This window comes from Elephantulus edwardii, unplaced genomic scaffold (genome assembly GCF_000299155.1).
Source record: "Elephantulus edwardii isolate Elephantulus edwardi_28Jun2011 unplaced genomic scaffold, EleEdw1.0 scaffold00064, whole genome shotgun sequence".
NCBI lineage: Eukaryota > Metazoa > Chordata > Mammalia > Macroscelidea > Macroscelididae > Elephantulus > Elephantulus edwardii.
The window spans coordinates 7,196,777-7,204,067 of record NW_006399814.1 but is presented as its reverse complement, the minus strand read 5'-3'; positions in this window follow the sequence as shown (position 1 = coordinate 7,204,067).

Genomic DNA, 7,291 nt, shown 5'->3' with positions numbered 1-7,291 from the left:
TGCTGGGTCAAATGGTATCTCTATTTGTAACTTTTTGAGAAAGCGCCATCCTGCCTTCCACAGTGGTTGTACCATTGTTACACTCCCACCAACAGTGAATAAGGGTTCCAGTTTCTCCACAGCCTCTCCAGCATTTGTTGCTTGCTGTTCTGTTACTTTTTACTATTCTGACTAGGGTGAGATGATATCTCATAGTTGTTTTGATTTGCATCTCTCTTAGAGCTGGGGATTTTGAACATTTCTTCATGTGCTTGTTAGCCATCTGAATGTCTTCTTTGGTGAAGTGTCTGCTCATATCCTGTGCCCATTTTTTCTATTGGATTATTTACCTTTATCTTGTTGTGGTGTGAAGAAAATATTTTTTTTTAATTCCTGGCTTAGAGATATGACAGAGCTGGATCGGAACAGCTACTGTGTAGGAAGCACATAACATTTCTCAGTATTCTGATTACCAATAATGAAGAGAGGGTTGCTTTTAAAAATATGCTTTGCTGTGCACAGATGAATTTTATTTCAATTCTAAGTTAATGTTTTTATTTTAAAAGAGGGTCCAGTTAGAATGGTTTCCCAGGTCTGCTAACATAATAATATGAATCTGTTGTTCATGAATCAATATCTCAACAACTGTAGAGTTTTGGTGACTTCTACCACCCTGCTCCCCCTTCTGCTCCCTTTAGGTTTGTAAAGTCATCAGCCAGCTCTTCTACACCTCCAGGGACTCCATGCATCCTTGGGGTCTCCAGGGATGACCCACCTCAGGCATCTTCTGCCACAGTCCCTGGCCTCCATCCACCCTCTTCTGCCTCCATAGCCCACCCCACCCACCCCACTATGGAGTCTCCATTCTGCCCTGGGAGTCTCCATCTCCCCCACTTACAGCCCCTGGGGTTTCCATCCCACCTGGAGGCCTTTGACCTTCACACCTCCACTGAAAGCCAAATCTCCAGTAGCGTGACACCCCTTCCCCTCCCTCCATGTCAGGTCCTTAAGGGGAACAGCCAGTCACTGTGCTCAGAGCCCAACACACCTAGTCACACGCCTACAGGTTACAAGAGCCCCCTAACAGAGTTCCTTCTGTTGCTCCATCATCCCTCCTCCAGAAAGCCCCCCAGGTTCCAGGACTGTCATCAGGTCCTGCCCCGGCCAGGGGGTGGGGAGGAAGGAGGGCTATCTCTCCTGGGTACTTTGTCTCTGGAAGGCAAACAGGAGTCTACCAGCTAGGGGGGCCCAAAGTCTGGACGAATGGTTCCTGAGCCTGGGGGGTGCACAGTGTTGGGGGGTGCAGCACTGGGCTAGCTTCTCCCTTCTGATGCTGGCCTCTGGAGACCTCACTGGAGGAGCCATTAGAAGGCTCTGATCCCAGCGGACACTTGGTCACAAGGCTGGGAGTGGGGCAGGTTCCCACGCTGGGCTCTGCTGTGGGCGGGGCTGGGATCTTATCTCCATGAGGCCAGAGGTCAGAGGGCATGACCAGGCAGTCCCAGGTCACAGATATAGGAGAATGCTGCCCCTCAAGGACTCCGCCAGTACACAGAAGCCAGCACCTGATGCCACGTGATCTGAAAGAGTGTGGTCACTGGGCAATGATGACAGGTCTGACCAGAGCGCATCAGAAGGTCCAGCAGGTGAATCAGAGGCTTTCCCATGCTGTCTGTAGGTCCACACCTAAATCCCGTGCGGGTGGCTGTGAAGTCCCACAGCAACGATGAAGGGGTCTGAGGAAAATGTGTTTGTTGTTGTAACTGAACACAGATATTTTTATTTAGAATAATACATTTCTGCTGAGACCCTGCACAAAAAAAATTCACAGCCAGTCATTTTGGTGGCCCCTGTCTAACAGTGTCACCTGGTCCACACCCCACCTTTGTAATGGTGTCACTGGCCCTGCAGCTGTCAGAGGGGATCCCAGGAAGAGCTGGTTCCTCTTTGCTCCACTTAACAGATGAGGAAACTGAGGCACAGAGAGAAGGCACTGCTTCCTGCAGACCATGAAGAGATAGTTGTTTAACTGAAAGCACATAGAGTCCTGAGCTCCTGAAGTGGGTGCCTGAGAACTCACACTCTCTGGAGGAGCCTGAAGTGGGGGTCCTGGAAACTACCTTCTCATGAAGAATCTGAAGTGGTGGTCCTGGAAACTATCATTTCATGAAGAAACTGAAGTGGGGGTCCTGGAAACCACCTTCTCATGTAATGAAGGTGGAGGCTGGGCTGGGCCTGGGAGGAAAGGGGGTGGCCTGGGGTTTCCTGTCAATGTGTGCATCAGGAGAGTGGAAGACCAGTGCCCAGTGGGGTTGTGGGGGTGCAGCTGCCTGGGGCTGGAGGGCCGGAGACAGCCAGTAGCTAGCTTCCTGTGAAATGCAGGGAAGTCACCAGGGAGGGTGAGCAGTGAGCCAGGGTTGTTGCAACCTGCAACCGGTTAGGCCAGTTTTCCTACTTGGAGGAAGGAGGCAAGGACTGTCTGATGGAGGTGAGCTCAGCCTAGTGTCAGTGGCGTGAGGGGACTGAGGGGAGGCTCTTCTGACCACTGGCTGTCATTGCAGGTGTGAGAACAAAGGGCTGGTCCGCAGCAGCCGAGACTCAACACACACACACACACACACCCCACACCAGAAAAGGAGGCCCCACCCCCTACACCCTCAAACTCATCCTTTGCCTGGGTAAGCCTTGCCCAGCCCATGAGGGGTGCATGCTTCTCCCACTCAAGGAAACAGACACCCCAAGAGGAGTTTGTCTACCACAGACACAGACTGACCCACCAGGAGATCATTTCCCAGCCACTCCCAGCTCAGCTCAAGAACTTTCCATGGCTCCCACTGCCTGGGGAGCAAGGTACTGGATCTGATCTCTGTTCAGAATGGGGATGGTGGGGTGAGGCTGGGGGCCCAGGCCAGGGTGGAAGTGAGGGGCATGAGGTGCTGTTGAGAGCGGGGTGCCTCTCTAGAGGTCGGTCAGAGGTCTGGGGTGTGCAGAGATCGGTCAGCAGAGGCATGGGCAGCTCTGACCAGGTCTTCAGACATGCCCAATCGCTGCTGCCCCTCCTCTGTGGACCTCAGTTTCCCTATTTGCGGGTGAGATAATGACCCCTAGTCCATATAAAATGTACCCTGTTCCCAGGGCCTGCCCAGGAGTCCTCAGTGAAAAATCACAGAGCTGCAGGGGAGCCGACATGGGCCAAGCCAGTCAGGGACCAGGGTGCCCAGAGTCTCTGGTGCACATCCCCCACCCCCACCTGTCTGGGCACAGGGGCACAGGTTGGAGGTGGGGGTGAGAGGAGAAGGCAGCAGCAGGGGGTGAGGGGTGAACCCCACATTCAGGATGGGCTTCTCCTCTTGCTCTAGGACTGTCCCTCAGTTTCCTCACCTGCAAAATGGTCTTACGAGAGGACGCAGCCCCACTGAGACAGTGAGGGGACTGCGCCCAGTGTCCAGGCGTCCAGGTGTCCTGGCCTCCTCTCTCACTGAGCTCTCCATAAGCTGACTTGTGCTCTGGTTCTTGGGGGGTGAGGACCCTCATGCAGCAGCGGGGGGGGGGGAGGGAATGTGATCTGGAAGCAGAAGAATCGGGTGGACTGTCCCCCACACACCGTGTGGCCTAGGGAGAGTGGAGGGGGCACCTGTGGAAGTGTCTGGGGAGTGTGTGGAGGGGTGCACCCTCAAAGGCCAAGGGCCAGGCTGGCTGAGACCTAGAGCCCCCTGCCCTGTCCACAAGCCCAGGCAGCGGCCCTGCCCAGCAGCGCACTGGGGGTCTGCCTGGTTATTATGCTCACAGAGGGTTTGCCTCATTGGCTGACTTGGCCTCACTCACTCTGGGAGGGGCTGGGGTCCATGTCCCCTCTTTGCAGGGAGGTAACAGAGACTCAGAGAAGACCCCTGACCCCTGTCTGCCCTCTGTTCTGCACTGTCCCTCCCCGCCTCCTCCCTCTCCCCTCCCCTCCTCCCTCTGGCCCCCCAGGAGCACCCATTAAGAGTCCCCTCTTTCTGAGAGCTGGCTTTAGGAGAGAGGTCCACCTCCAGTGATGGAAACCCCACTGACCTGTCACACACTGTCCAGTGGGTAATGTCCCCACAGCTCCATACGACTCCCCATCTGTTCCCTCCACCACTGACCCCTCACAGCCCGCGATAAGGATGACCACCATCCTGTCCACCTGCCCGCAGAGGGCCCCCAGAACCACTGGAATGAATGACAGGTGAGACATGGTCACAGGGGACCCTGAACAGTCACCAGCTGTAGACAAAGTCTGCAGAGAGAGAGAGAAAGAAATAAGTCATTTTTATGGTGCTAGGTGGCTCTGGCGGCAGCTCTGTTGATAAAGACGGACAATCTCCTCCTGGGTAGTTTACAGCCTCGGAGATGCAGTGGAGGGTGAGCGGTAATGGTCAGTTGTGATGACCAGATGTGGGGGTCAGCTGTGATGGTCAGCCTTGGTGGTCAGCTGTGATGGTCAGCTGTTGGGGTCAGCTGTGATGAACAGCCGTGAGGGTCAGCTGTGATGGTCAGCCATGGTGGTCAGCTGTGATGATCAACCGTGAGGGTCAGCTGTGAAGATGACCTGTGGTGGTCAGCTGTGAGGGGGCTCCGACTTGATGGCCATGAGGTTGACTTGTGAAGGTGTTTGTGGGGGTTCACACGCTCCATTTCAGCGGATCTGCTCAGCTGGTCAGTGACAGACTTTGCTCTTCAAGCTTGGCCACCACCCTCACTTTGCTTTCCGAACTGTCCTCCACCCTGATTTACGACCTGCCCGCTGTCCTCAAGCTTCCCCTGTCCCTTCAAAGGCTGTGTGGAGGCCCCGTTTACAGCTTAGAGTTCCAATCTGGGACAGTCTCAGGGCCCTAGTTTTGGGTTCCATCTAATCAGCGTGTCTCCTAGGATGGCTCTGGGCTGCCTGCCTCAGAGAAGCTGATAGGAGTAACGCCCGCACCTAACCTCGCTGGGCAAAGCGGCCGGGAGAGGGGCAGGCCAGGTCAGCCTGTGACCCTGGGCATCATCAAGTCCACAGGTGGGAGGCCAGGGGCAGGCCAGCCTAGGGGTGGCCCTGAGAGCCTGGGGGAGTTCTGTGGTGGACATCTGTCCTTCCTCTGCATTCATTTTCCTGCAATTACACCTCATTAAGAAATCCCCCCAAGATGGTATTTGAAGAAGAAAACTGGAAATCCCAGCAAAGTGGGGGGATAGCTCCCCTTGTCTGCTCGGCTTTTAGAGAGTTACTCACCCCACCCGTCCTATCCTCACCTGGCTGCCCAGGAGAAAGGTCAGGCCCCTGAGAGAGTGGGTGACAGCCTCCAGAATGATGGCCTCACTCCTCGATGGTCACCATGCACAGGCCCAGAAGTGGGGCAATCCAGTCCCCACCAGGGATGCCGGGGATGGGGGGGAGGGCTAGCTACCAGCTACCAGAGTCTGAGCAGTGAGACACGGGGGACCCTGAGCCTCTGGAGGGGGTGTATCCCTGCTCCCCTCTGGGCCTCTGCACTGGCCAGGCCTCAGGATGCTGGGGTTCCCAGGAGTGGTGGACGCCTGGGCCAGGGTGGTGACATCATAGCTCGAAGCTGCCAGTTCCTTCCCGACCTCGGAAACCCCAACATCCCACTCCAGGAACTGGCCTGCGGCTGTGGCTTTGGCAGCCGCCCTGGTGTGCAGCAGGAGGCCAGCCCCAGACCTCGGCCTGCGGGGCTCCCAGGCGGCCAGGGCCAGTGTGTGGGAACCGGCAGGGTCGCCTGGTCCCTGCCCCCGCCCACCACACCTTCCTGAGCGGCAAGGAAAATAAACAGCTGTCCTTCTGGGCCAGGGGTGACTCACTGCCCATCAAGGGGCCAGGCGCAGGTCCAGGGCTGCCCTGGGGCCAAGGATGACCTGGCCAGATGCCCCTTCTTTAAGTGTGTGCCAGTAGGGAACTGTCCATCCCAGGACATCAGGTCAGGCCATGCCTGCACCCCACCTTCCCCACGCCGTTGGCCTTTATCAGCCTCCTGACCTCCCCAGCTCCTGGCCACAGGCCCAGGGCCCTCACTCTTGCACAGCTGGTTGGTCCATCCAGAGGACGCTGTCTGGAGAGGCCTTCTACACTGGGACAGGGGAACACGTGGTAGACAGGCAAGCACACTGCCCAGGACCCTCAGCTAGTCAGTAATCAGGGGATCCTGAAGCCGTGGCACCTCCAGATTGTTCTAGAGTCAGACTCCCACCCTGTCCCTCCTCCTGCCCTTCATCTACCACTTCCATCCTCCCTCCTCCCTTCTTTTCCACTGATTACTGCCCCCTCCCCTCTCCACTCTCCCTCCTCCCCTCCTCCCCTCCAATCTCACTCTCGCCTGTCCATTCCCCCTCCTCCCCTCCCTCCTCCCGCTTGCCTGTTCGCTCTCCCTCCCTCCTCACTCTCCCTCCCTCCTCCCTCTCACCTGTTCACTCTCCCTCCCTCCTCACTCTCCCTCCTTCTCCCTCTTCCTCTCCACTCTCCCTCCTCTTCTTCCTCCTCACTCTCTTCTGTCCATGCTCCCTCCCTCCTCCCTCTCACCTGTCCACTCCCCCTCCCTCCTCCCTCTCTCCTGTCCACTCTCCTTCCTCCCCCTCCCTCCCCCCACTCCCTTCTCCCTCCTTTCTATCCTTTTCTTCGTCAGGACAATGTCATCACCAGCGGGGCACAGATTCTACCTGGTGACACGATCAGAAGTGAGGTGACACCCAAGTGACTAACATTTTTTTGCAGTGTATCAGCAGAAATGGAATCTTTTTCTAAAAAGACCCCTGTCGATAAGTATGGCAATAAAATGTTTGGGATCAGCTCTGCTGACTTGGACTATCTGCCCCGAGCTCCTGTCCAAGACGTCATCGTCACCCAATTCCAGAACGCCTCAAGTCACAGCTTGTCTGGAGAAGCTACAAGCATGTGCTGTTGTTTCTGCCCTTGACCTTGACGCAGTTTCTGGTGTTGCAGCTACATATTGTGGTCATCAGGATTGGTGGGCTTGTAGCAAGAACTTTTTTTTAAGAACTATAGAATGTATTTATATTTACGATAAGACAGTTTCACATTCTAAACACAGTTACCAGAGATTATATAAGAGTCTCAGGTTTAAGACGGCATTATATTGCTGCAAACATTGCTGTCATATGAGTTGAGAGATACTTGTTTCTCCCTTTAAAAAAATTTAAGGCTGTTTCCTTTTTTGTTCTTTATTTTATTTTATGATTTTTTGTGTGTACTGTCAAATCAGATCTGACTGGTACAGGAGGATATTGCTCCTCCTTCTCCAGCAGAGAATCTGAGGATTCGAACCGCATACCTCTG